General features: G+C 33.7%; 2 long non-coding RNA genes across 3 annotated transcripts in view; one reads left to right on the forward strand and one right to left on the reverse strand.

Moving 5' to 3' along the window:
* The window catches only part of LOC145797133 (uncharacterized), a 32,431-nt gene that overhangs the window by 8,740 nt on the left and 10,011 nt on the right, over positions 1–13,680 (reverse strand). The window contains exon 3 of one of the 2 annotated variants that reach the window (XR_014338256.1): positions 7,461–8,210. The exons of the other annotated variant lie outside the window; for it this stretch is intronic. This is a non-coding gene — a long non-coding RNA (uncharacterized LOC145797133). Of the gene's footprint in view, positions 1–7,460; positions 8,211–13,680 lie in introns of those variants that run through there. 2 annotated transcript variants of the gene reach the window in all.
* LOC145797131 (uncharacterized) lies at positions 38–1,691 on the forward strand. The gene is made up of 3 exons (XR_014338253.1): positions 38–250; positions 458–551; positions 1,497–1,691. It is a non-coding gene; the product is annotated as an uncharacterized LOC145797131 (long non-coding RNA).

Below are 13,680 nucleotides of genomic sequence, written 5' to 3' on the forward strand. Positions count from 1 at the left end.
TCTAAAATTTATACTGCCTGAAAATAAATTTTGGCAGGACTTCGGAGGCTTTTTACAAAGTTGATTTCAATCTGTCACAAATGTTAGTTTAATATATACTTCTTGCTTATTGCAGATAATGATGGTGATGGTGGTTTCATTTACAAGACAATCAAGAACTAATCGGTGTTTATTCTTGTCATACGCTTGCTACATAATACTGTAGTTGTAGAAACTAAACCTAATTTGTTGGTGCCAGGGCATACTGCTTGTAGTAAGTAAACCTTGTTTTTTTTTTCTTTTTTTCTTTTTTTAAATTTAAAAATTAGAAGATTTCTGAAGCATTCTAATTGTGTTCATTCTTAAACTTCTTAAACTCTTGTTTTCTTCTTTCTTTTAGGGGATTTCTTGTTTATGATGATTTTAAGTTGTTGATATGCTTCAGTTTAGTGCTTCTGACATGGTTCACTATTTCCAGATTTAAAGATTTTTTTCCTAGCAACAATCTCTGCCATACTTGGATGCCCTCTTTCATATGTCCTACGGTACAGGCCATTTTATCGTGCTATGAGGTATTCAACCATGCGTTGTTTTGTCTTTTCATTTCCTGACTCCATCCTATGCAATCTATGTGAAATTTTAAATTCATCTTACCTGTTTTGGGGGGTTGGATTGGGTGGGTTGGGGGGATGACTCAATTGAAAATTGAAATCACTTGAAATGAATTTGTTGAGATTTGTCCTTCGTGTTATGAAATTATAAATATAGAAATTTAGAAAATTGATCAATGTTGAATGTACAGTATTTGTATGGGGAGTGTATACTATATATGCTCCCTTGTCCTCATTAGCCATGCCTTATGTTAAGATTGGCTGTGTCAGTGATTATTAATAATATTTTTTTTGTGCACGTGTCTTGTGTCCGTATGTATGCTATCTTCTTATGGTCAAAGCTGCAAACTAGCCATAGCCCAGGTGATTCAGAGTGCAAAGAAAGAACATAAGCAGTTCAAGAAACAGAGAAATAAGGAGGCTACTTGTCTGTTTGTTTTCTTGATTGCTGATCACATCAATGGCATACGTGTTGTTTAATTTGTTGAGTGAATTTTAAATATCTGAATTCATGAAAGTTCTGGACGTGGTGATAGTAGTAGTCATGTGACTATTTTAAATATCTGAATTCATGAGTGTTCTCTGATTACATGTTTTTATTTTAATGGATATGGATCTTAGTAGTTTTGATTTGAATGGTGATTCTGGTGAACTATTGACATTGGAATAAATTTATTTTACCTTATTTTCTTTTGTAATCTCTGTAATCTAGTCACATAAACACTTTTGATAACACTTCGATGGTTTGAAAATAGAAACCAGTAATAGTTCTTATGTCATTCATGTTAAATTGATTCAAAAGTTTAGATAACTCTGAGATTTTTTGTAGCTTGATTTTAATTTCATTGTAAATAATTTGAATATTTGTTATTTTAAAAAATAATTTGAATATTTGTTTGTTTACAGTTGTTACCATACTGAGGAGGCGGTGATGATATATTCTCATATCGAAGTCGGAATTTACTACCAATGTTGATATTTGTTTTCACATTGATTTGTTTTGTTATTTGGCCAGTGGTTTGATATGGATACTAAAATTCGGGTTGTATTAAATATTTTGATTAAATTTAGTAATATGATTGCTTTGGATTATTATTCGAATATTTGATGTGAGTGTGCATTGATATTTGTTTTTGCAAATATTAAAAGTTGATACAGGGATTAGTAAATATGAATGTAGGAAATATTAATAATTTATATAGGTAATTTTATATAATGGTTTCACAATTTTTAAAATAATATTTTGCGAGAAAAAGAAAAATCAATTTAATAAGGGGAAAAAATTTCCAGCAATTTAACTTTTAGCGACAGAATTTAAAGCATCGCTAAAGAGTTTAAATTTTTTAATGACAGTATAACACCGTCGCAATTCGTGAACTATATCCATTGCAAAAAGAAAGCTATATTTTGTCTCATACTTGTGGCGACGGCTAATTTCCGTTGCAAAAGATAGGCACAATCCGTCACCAAAAAATTGCGACGGTTTATTTCCGTTGCAAATACTATTTGTCACACCACTTGTTACCACGCCTCATATCTGTCGCTAATACTTTTTGTGATCCATTTTTTACTTTTAGTGATGGAGTTTATTTGTTGCTAAAAGTCTCATTTTTGTATAGGATTGAAAGAAAGGTTGCTTATTACTATTTGAAGTCTTTTCTCCTATAGATAATGAAGGTGGGGTTGATAACATTACTGTATTTCTTAAAGTGCACAAAGCTCCAGTTACTCAGTAACTTAATCCTTCTTCACCAACTGATTCTTCTCAAAAGAAATCAAGGCAAGTCATAAACATATTGGAATCCAGTCTCGGAGCTTTTTTTGGTGTATTTGTTGTGGTTGCCTTTTGCTTTTTCCTTTTTAGAAATAAAGGAGAATTTGAGGAACTTGATGAGTTCTATATTGATCAACTACCACGGATATGGCTACCAGATTCTCTTGTAGAGAATTGAGTCATAACAAGTAATTTCGATAATAAGCTTGGTGAAGGAGGATTTGGGTTAGTGTTTCAAGGGACACTAAGTGATGGCACCAAAGTAGCGATGAAGCGTCTCAATGGCTTTGGTCACGTTAAGAAGTCATTTTTAGCCAAAGTTGAGACAATAGGCAACATTCACCATGTCAATTTGGTGAGATTAATTGGATTCTGTGATAAAAAATCATATCGGCTTCTAGTTTATGAGTATATGTACAATGGATCCTTGGACACATGGATCTTCCAAAGGCACTAGGAGCTCACTCTTGGGTGGCAATCCAGAAGGAAGATCATCATGGATATAGCCAAGGGACTAACCTATGTCCATGAGGAATGTAGGCAGAAAATATTTCACTTGGATATCAAACCCCAAAACATCCTCTTAGATGAATATTTCAATGCAAAAATTTTGGATTTTGGATCGTCAACGCTAATTGATAAGGACCAAAGTCAAGTTGTAACACTGATGAGGGGAACACCAGGCTATTTGCCTCCTAAATGGATGAATTCTATTCTTACTAAGAAAGTAGATGTCTATAACTTTGGTGTTTTGGTCTTAAAAATGCTGTGTGGGCGAAAAAATTTGAATAGGTCTCTGCCTGAGAAAGATATGCATTTACTAGGTTTGTTTAAAAGGAAGGTAGAAAAGGAACAACTTCTAGATATTGTTGATAAATACAATGATAACATGCAGACATATAGAGCAGAAGTTAGAGATGATGTGAAGCTCCTGAAAAATGTATTCTCTTTAAAAATCCTAATGTTTGAATTATTTTCTTAAAGCCCCTCAGCTCCTTGAATTATTTCAAATCTTGTCGATTAGCATTTTTTTTATTTATTTTTATCGAAACAGGAATATCCTAGCTGAATTAGGTTCTTTAGCTTAATTTAATTTAATTCTACATAAGTAAGGTTCTAATACATTAATTTAATTTCAAGCCCTCACTCTTTATTTAAATTCAAGAATTTCCCTAAAAACTAGTACATGTACCCTTATACTATAAGTACCATCAATCAATTGAGATCTATATATATATACATTGAGGAATGTGCCCCTAGTGCCTAAATTGATTAAAAAAATAGCCCCATCACCCTTCCCAATGGCCGGCCACACTAGGGGGAAGTGAGAAGCCTATTTTCAAGATTTATAATCATGGTATTCTAGAAATCCAAAAAAACCTAGTAACCCTAGACCTAGGATGTTGCTTCCAATGCTAGTTTCATTTCAATTAGGAATCAACTAGATGTTGCCTAATCCTATGATTAAGCTCCCTAATCACTCTTATCCCATTAGACTCCAAGTAAATCCTAACTTTCCCATCCATTTCCAACTAGTGGGCTTTTATGTCCTTTTACACCAAAATTTGCCTATAAATATCACCACTCCCTAGCATGGCAAACACAAGCAACACACTCACACACACACTCGGCCTAGAGGAGAGAAAGGAGAGCAAGAGAGAAGTCTTGAGAGGGAGAGGAAGGAAGAGGAGAGCCATCTTGTTCAAAGCTTAGCAAGTAAGCCACAACACAACCTTCTCTTTCATTTTTCCTTTTTCAAATACATGTTCTTAAAGGTTCTAAATAATGTTTTCAGATGTGTTATTGATGAGTTACTTGTGTTAAAAATGATAAGAGTTGAGCCTTGATCCTACCTCTCTTGTATTTTCCCTCATTTCGGCACAAAACCATCTTTTTCATACCAATCTCTCAAACTTTCCAAAGGCATACTTTCAAGAAAATTTTATGAGTTAAATATAAGTTAGTTAGCATGTTTTCATCACAATAGAGACGAAAATTTTCCCTTAGTGGATCCCTTTTCTCATAAAACTTCTTGTTTTGGGCATTGTACCTTAGAATCTGTTTTCGCAGCCCACTTTCAAAAATTCTAGAAAACTGTATACAATTATTCTGGAACTCTATTTTATGTCAAAATCTTCCTTAAGGAGTTAGCTTTCAACTAAAATTGGTTTCATTGAAAAACAGTGAGCGGTTTGCAACAAAATCAAATTTTCGTAACGATCGACGAATCTGGACAGCGCTGGAGTGTTTTCTAAATAACTTAAAATCTAGAAAAGCTATCCATTTCCGAAATATGTTCTGGAAACTAGATTAAATTCTATACAAATCATAGGAAGGCCGAGTCCGGTAAAAATTCTAAAATAGCCCTTTTCATTCTAATCCTTATGTGATATTGAATCTGGAAATTCTATTGTGCATGGATGTTTTATACTCCTGTGTTCATGACAATGCTTATTAGCTTATGATCATATCTTGGTATGATATTATATGTGTTATGGTTATGTTCTTTATCTTCTTCATCTTAATGATGCATGCTTATGTGAATATTATTATCTTCTTAAGTTGGTCTAACCTTGAATTAAAACATTTAACTCAATGGAAAACTTAATTGGGATGGTATTGGGTTTTCAATCACTTGAGTAATGAAAAGATGATAATATGTGATGTATGGATTTTTGGGATGCGTTCCCTATTTGGAAGTTGAAGTCTTGCGCAAGTGGTTTTCGGAACCCATGAACGGAGCGGTTGTATTCGGACCCTAGGTGGTTTGGTGTAAGGAGGGATTTGGGAAAGGCCCATTATTACCGTCTCTTTTGAGGTCCTGCGGTTGGCGCTATGCGGTACCTAACCGTTGGTAGGCATCCGAGGTTAGTTTTGCAACAAAGCAGCAAAAGAAGGGGCATACCGAATAATCTGCGTCCGATTCTTGTGGTTGGGAGAACGAAATCTCTTTGGGGGATTTCTAATTTACTAACATCTAACTTGTAACCCTTTATTTATTTAGTTGAGTATCATGCTTTATTACTTGATGTTATATTTTTGATTGTGTATTGGACTGGGAAAAAGGGACGGGGTGTGTGTATGTTTACTGAGCATTCAAAGCTCACGGCGTATCATGCCAGGTGCCGAAGAAGAGTTTATAACTGGAGACGACGAGCCTGAAATCTTCGAAGACTTTTGGCTATCTTAGGAAAGTTAGAAATTCCTTTTGATATTTTGTAAGACTCATATGAAGTTTTAAACTTTCTTTTTGGGATGTAATGTAATAGAACAAGCTTTTGAAATTTAGGATATTAGTGGTTGTTATGTACTTTTATTCTATATTTATATGTATACACCTTATCGTTGCTTATGAGACCTTGTGTCAATACCTTTTAAAATCTGTCAAAAGGGTAGTGTGCTGCCTAAGAAAGCCGGACTTAGAAGGGAGACTAATTTGACTCCTCCGGCGATCTGGGATCTTACTTGGTTATTGACCATAGGACTCATTAGTGACTTCCCCTTGATTGCAACCAATAGTGTAGATTCAGGGCGTCACAGATGATGAGGGTTCTTGCGTAGCGTCTACGAAGTGATTTTTCGAGGAGGCCTTCAATGTCAATGATGGTTAAGGTCTTGGAGGGTTCTATAGAAGTTGAAAACAATTTGGATTATAGCTTCACAACTCCTGTGGTACGAAAAGCAAACAGAGTTGCTGGTCACCAAGAGGAGGCCATTGGTGCTGCTACGTACTCCTTTATTTCCATCAATTTTATCAGGACCAAGGTAAAGAAAGTAGACTTCAATTAACTAATTACATCGGATTGTTTAAAGCTTTTGCATTTCTTTTTTTATGTAGTGAATTGTAACCAAAGATTTCTATTTGTGCAAATCACATTCTATGATACCAGGATTGATGCTATATTTTAAGCAGTGCAAGAAATAAAATTTCAACTCTCTCAATATTATTCGCCCTTCATATTTCATCAAGTTCTTCCATCATCATTGCCAATATGGAACATACAAAAGCACATGAATGCAGTTAGCAAGATTAGATTTCCAGTAGTTATAATTCGAACATTCTCATAAAGTGTAGTGATGTTGTCGTTTTTACACAAAAATATTTTATTTAAAACCAAGTAATAACTACCACTCCGAAATATAGCAGTTAAGATCAAGTGTCAATCCTTAGGGACTAGTCGAATTGTGTTGACTTAAAAATAATAATTAAAGTAATTTAAAAAGATTGGTTTTGAAAATAAATAAAACTAAAACTAATAAAACATAAAATAAAATTAAGTAAGAAATATCCAAGGGTTTTAAATCCACCACTAACCTTATAATCAGGGAGTTATTGATATCTAGTTCTTAGAAAATCATTCATATGGATATTGTGATGTAAGTTGATCAAAAATACATTGTCAAGAGAATTTGTATATCAAAATCAGAAAGTCACAAATCATCCTCGTTTAGCACAGACTGTTACCACTAAACTACAATTTGATGCACGACCCATCTTACTAAGTATGACTCGTTTAACAATTTTAATACACATCAGTGAAAACCATTGTATAACATAATTTGAATAAAACATTTATTGCACAAAAATATCTTAGAGTTATACAACTTATCCAAACCAAATCAGAACTAAAAATACTGTTAGGTTTTTATTCTTGGCAACCCCGTTTGACAAAACTCCTTTGAGTTGTATTTGTTTTCGCACTTTTTATTTCAGTGAAGCTATGAGTGTTTAGATTGCAAATCCAACCCGAATTGTGCCTTGCAGAGAAGTTTGTGATGTTAATACTTTCAAGATTGCCACTTCGCTGATTATGATGGGGATCGAAGTTGCAGAGAAGTTTGTGATGTTCATACATGCATTCGAAGTTGCATGTCCACCCTTGCTCACTCAAGCAAAGGAGTTCTCGCTCGAGCGAAGACTGCGTCTGGCAAAAAACCTGAAAGTGGTGAATGTGCGCTCGAGCGAAGCTTGCGTGGCTCGAGCGAAGCCACTTATGGAAAACACACGTTTTTGGTTCCTCGCTCAAGCGAGCCTCGCAGCTCCAGATTTCTATAAGTACGGGTTTCTGTCAAAATTTAGGATTACTTCTCCAGATCTTCTTCTTGGGTTCTAGAGTTTATATTTGGGGATATTTTGCTAGCTTTCTTTGATGTTTTGATCGAGTATTCAACTCATGGTTTAAAGAGTATACATCAAAGGATTATTTGTTTGTTCTACATAAAAAAGAGAGTTGTTCTTCGGTGGATTCTGAAGAATTCGAGCCTGAAGCTTTGGTGGATTCCAGAGTGGCTCATCATCAAGACAATTCCGAGGTGAAGACGGGGTTGGAAGAGGCACATAGAGGTTGGTTCAATTCGGGTGTGGATTCGCTAGGTAATTGAGAGTATACCTATGTAATTCCTTTATATCTTCTTAGTGGATTGTTTTGTGGCTGTTGCCCGTAATTTTTTTATCACAATTAGAGGTGTCTAATTGTGGTTTTTCCACGTAAAATCATTGTGTCGATTTGTCTTGATTGTTTGATTGGGATTGTTATATACTGCTTAAAATTGATACATAATCACAAATCAACATCTAGGGGATTTCTAGATTTTTCAAATACATACAATAAAATCTCAATTACTTGGTCAAGATTTCATCTATACCCTAAAAAGAAAATGTTAATTCCACATAATTGTGCACTCTACTCCAAAACACTCGGCTCTCCGCTTCTTTGGCCTTCTACTTTGGGGAGAAGCTCTCTACTTCTCTCCCCAGTCTCTCTGCTCTCCTCTCTCTGGCCGAACGTTGCATCTTCTCATAGGCAAATTTCCCAAGCCAATTCATCAACAATATGGATGCCCACCTGCAAGAGCAAATAACTTACAGGGTTTATTACACTTTCTACTCCTAAACTATCATCAAATTCTCTATTTAGTCCCTGAACTATCAATTGAATCTATTTAATCCCTAACTATCATCAAATTCTCTGTTTAGTCCCTAAAGTATATAAATCAAAGTCTATTTAGTCCCTAAACTATCGATTGAATCTATTAAATTCCTAAAATATTTAATTCAAAACTATTTAATCCCTAAAAGGATTACAAAAATAAAATATATGCCCATACATGTTATAAATTAGTAAAAAGCCCTCTCCAATTAAGATGTTATTACAAAAAAATCTTTTAAATTTTTATTGTCTTTAAAAGATATTTCATTTCGTTTTATATTTAAATTAATATTAGAGTCTGATTTTTCAGTCTTACCAGTAGATTATATGAATATTAGATATACTGAAAGAGTAGAATTGGATAGTTTAAATAATAACGCTTCCCTATAAATAGTAATAGAATAAAATAATACATTAATTAAGTAATAAAAAGAATTTAGCGAAAAACTTAAAAATAATCAATTAGAAATTATAAACGAAATCTAGCATTTAATGCTAGATATTAAGGCAAACACGTTTTTATTGTAGAAGATAAGTAAAAAAAAATACTATTATTAATTACCCTTATCCTTATAAAGGAAATTTAATATATAGATTGGCGCCCACTTTTCAAAAATAGAATAAAAATTTAAGGTTTTTTTTGAAATAAAATTTTAACTAAATAGGGTGTTTTATTAATTTATAATATTTATGAATTTATATTTTATTTTTATAATCCTTTTAGGAACTAAATAAGTTTTAATTAAATACTTTAGAGATTTAATGGATTCAATCGATAATATAGGGACTAAATAGATTTTGATTTATATACTTTAGAGACTAAATAGAGAATTTGATGATAACTTAGAGAATAATAGATTCAATTGATAATTCAAAAACTAAATAGAAAATTTGATGATTATTTAGGAGTAAAAAGTATAATAAATCCTAAATTAAATAAGAAAAAATAAAGAAAAGTGGAGGGCATGGCAGACCACCATCATTTTCCATCATTTCCTGACTTCAACGTGCAATCAAATAAGCATAACAAAAATGATTTGGAGTTTTAAAAAGAGAGTTTTAAGACACTTTTAAAGAGTGAGTCTCATGTGTGATATGTTGTGTATATTTATGTTTTGTTTTGTTTTTTTTTTCTTGTTATATCAGTAGAGTTTAAATTAAAATTTTATAATTAGAATGTTGTATAACTTCCGTAAATATAATAATATAATTATATAATATTTTATTTTAAGATAGATTACAAATATATCACCTAAGGTTTGATTAAAACATGAATTACCCCTGTAATTTTAAAAATTATATTCTACCCCTGAGGTTTCTAATTTCATAACAAATCGCCTTTCTTATTAATAATTCATCAAGTCAATTAATAGTTTTTAATGATGTTAAAAATATATTTCAATTAATAATTTAAGTAATTTTATTATTGTATAAGAGAGTAATTATGAATTTTATTTTTTTAATTAATTTTGTTAAATAAAAAATTCTAATAAGGGAATATTTGTAATTTTTCAAATCACAAGAAATAATCCGTATTTTAAACAAATCTCAAGAGATGTATTTATAATTTATCTTTTATTTTATATATATAATTGAAGATGTTGAATAACGGTACGGAAGATTCTCACATTGGAAGTTTATTTATTTTTTTATTTTATATTATATTATAATATAATATTAAAATATATTATTTCTAACTACTTATGTACAAACACTTAAAATATGTATAAATATACAAAATTATATAAAATTATAAAATAATATAAATAAATAAACTAATAAAATGTATGTTAGTAAATTAAGGCCAAGTTTGGCATCTTTCAAAAAATTCAAAAAGTCAAAAAGTTACTATCCTATTTAAGTCACATCATCTCATTTAAGTCACATCATCTCTCTAACACATCACTTCAAACCCAACCCAAATCCAACCCATATTTCATAAAAAATCAAAAAGTACACTTATTTAGTCTTCCCAAACTTACCCTAAATGTGTAACATTCAGACCCAACCATGTAATGAAAGGGGGAAGAAGATGGATATTTTGTGAGAGTATGTGAGTTTTCTTATGACTCGAGTAAAATAAGAGAACATCAAATTAGTGAGTTATGATTCAAACTTTATTTTCCAAAAGATGTGTCAATGAATAAGTTTGAAGAAGGAACAAAGCCAGCTTATATTTTGGACAAATTTAGAGCCATTATATGACTAATTAATCTCGTTCAAGGGATATGTTCTTGAATTGCTGGGAAAGAAAACATTTTGTACATCCATTGGTCAAGAGTTGCCACATAAGCAAAGGATTGGCTCCACAATAAAAATCTCTCCTATCCACTCTTCTCTGAGCTACTATGAACAGGGAGAGCAACAGAACAAAACAGATATGGGTATAAAGGATTTTAACGCTGTGTTTAATTAAGAGATTTGAAAATGAAATGAAAAAATGTGTGCGAAATTGGATGAAATGTAAGTATATTTTATTCATATTTCACCTATCATTTCTTTTTTCATTTTCCTTTTCAAATCTCTTTTTAAATCTCCCAATTAAACATAGCGTAAGAGACGGGTATGAGGTTGCAAGGGAGGATTCGCTAGAGTAAGAAGTTATTTGGTAGGACCGATCTATTACGTGGTTAGGTGTCAATCTTAGGTGTCAATCTTATAATAAGGGGTGTTGTTGGAATTGGCTAAGCTTTTTAACTTTTTATGAAAAAATGTGTAAAAAAATAGATATAACAATTTAACTTTTTTATAGTGATTTTTTTAATTTTTTTGACTATTTTAACCTATTGTCAAAATAAGTTTAAGATGATAAATAATCAATTTGCCTATAATGTGGGAGATAGGGTAGGAAAAATTAGTTACATGGCCTTACACTTGGAAGGACCGATCACATATGATATAGGTATGACCTGTTGGATAATTTAGATAAATTTTACATTACCATCCTATGGTTTGGTTGATGAGCAAATTATCCCTTTCTAAACTTTAGGAAATATCAGTGTAATTTATAATAGTTTTTAGCTTACCAAACTGTCAACAATGGATGGTCACGGGTCAAGTCTGGGGTGAGAGATGGCGGGGCGAAAGATGATTAATTTTACAAGTTGAAGAAGAAGAATATTAATAAAAATTATAAATAATATATTATATTACAGATAATGATTTATTTTTATTGAGAATTATAAGATATAAGATAAAAAAATAAATGAGTAAAAATTAATATTAAGTATAAAATTTTAGTGTTTTAATTTTACTATAATAAAAAAATTAAATTATATATATTAGAGAAATTTCTTTTAAGATCCCTAATATTAAGATTTTATAAGATAAAGGATACACAATATTTTCAAAATACTTCAGGGCCCTCAACATTTCTACAGAGAAAATTCGATTCATAAAATTTTTGTCCGACTAAAAGAAATTTTAATTTTCACAAATTTTTTTGCTAATTTCACAAAGAAATTTCAAAAATTTTCTGTAATCATACTAGAGAAATTTTGAAATTTCTCTCAGTAAAAATTGAAATTTTTCTGAGTCAAATTTTCTCTATAAAAATATTGATAGACGTCAGCTAATAAAAAAAAAATATAACTTAAACCTCTTATACTACACAAAGTTTAAAAAAATGGATTTTTATTGATAAATTCAATTTAGAAGTGTTTTAACCCAAGAAATCCATGAATGAATTTTTTAACCCATTTAGTCCCATGTATGTACAATTTTATTCCATAACTTCCTTTTTCTTGATTTACACTATTTTCTTGGACACTTATGACCTTATATTTAATTTTGGCACCTTTATAAATATTTTTTGAACAGCTAGTAATTTTATGATTTGAACATTCATATTTTAAAATTCACATTGGTAGGAATATAAAATTGGCCCGTGGGCGGCCCAAAACCCGCCTGCGAACGGGGGCGGGCCCGGCCTGTTGACAATGTGAATATTCACATTGACATGTTAACATTCACATTAATAGAAGTGTAAAATTGACTCGCGTCCCGTGGCGGGCGCGAAACCCGCCGGCGGCCCATGGGCGGGCCCGGTCCGGCCCATTGACAATGTGAATATTCACATTGACATGTTAACATTCACATTGATAATAGTATAAAATTGGCTCGCCGGCCCATGGGCGGCGAAAAGCCAGCCCGCGGCTTGGGGCGGGCCCGACTCGGACCGTTGACAACGTGAATATTCACATTGACACGTTAACATTCACATTAATAGGAGTGTAAAATTAGCCCGCACCCCGTGACTGCCCGAAACCCGCCCACGGCCCGAGGCGAGCCCGGGCTAGCCTGTTAACAATGTGAATATTCACATTGATAAGAGTATAAAATTGGCCAGCGGCCCAGGGCGGGCCCGACCTGGCCCGTTGACAATGTGAATATTCACATTGACATGTTAACATTCACATTGATAAGAGTGTAAAATTAGCCCGCAACCCGTGGGCGGCCCGAAGCCTGACCGCAACCCGAGGCGGGCTTGGCCCGACCCGTGACATTGTGAATATTCACATTGACATGTTAACATTAACATTGATAGGAGTGTAAAATTTGTCCGCTGCCCGAAACTTGCCCGCGGCCCGGCGTAGGCCCGGCCCGGCCCGTTGACAATGTAAATATTCACATTGACATGTTAAAATGCACATTGATAGAAATGTAGAATTGGCCCGCGGCCCATAAGCTGCCCAAAGCCTGCCCACGACCCGGGACATGCTCGTTTGGGTCCGGGCCCGAGCCGGTGGGTCGAGCCTCGGGTTGGGCCGATGGGCCTGGGCCTAGCCTCAGGCTTGGGTCGGGCTTGGGCGGGCCTGGCCATTTTTTTTAATTCTTTTTAATTTTTTCTATCAAAATTTTATTATTTTCCAAAAAAAAAGACACTGGGCCTCGGCGCGGGTCGGGCCTCGGACCGAGCCTTGAATGGGCCTTAACCGGGCCGATGAGCCGGGCCGGACTTCAAAGTGATGGCCCAAGCCCTAGCCTAGGTTCTCTGACTAGGCTTGAGCCCGGGCCCAAACGAGCCTTTCTCGGGCCGCGGGCGGGCTTCGGGCAGCCTATGTTCTTTTTGACTATTCCATTAAGTCCTATTTGAGGTAAGAAGATCAAAATACCATTTTTATCTACGTATATTCTATTTAGTCAACATTATTTTCTTATGTTTCAATAAGTCCTATGGGAGACATAATTACCAAAATACCCATAATGTGAATGTTCACATCGTCAATGTGAATGTTCATATCATCAATGCGTAGAGGCCCGGGCCGGCCCATATCGAGTCTCGTAGGTGTCCGAAAAAATCCAGGCCGGGTTGGCCGGGCCCACGGGCCAAAAAATTAGGCCTAGGCCCAGGCCCAGGCCCTAGCCCTAGCATAAGGGTATTAGG

The sequence above is a fragment of the Camellia sinensis genome, chromosome 8, assembly GCF_055761805.1.
Source record: "Camellia sinensis isolate YWXY chromosome 8, ASM5576180v1, whole genome shotgun sequence".
In the NCBI taxonomy this organism is placed as follows: domain Eukaryota; kingdom Viridiplantae; phylum Streptophyta; class Magnoliopsida; order Ericales; family Theaceae; genus Camellia; species Camellia sinensis.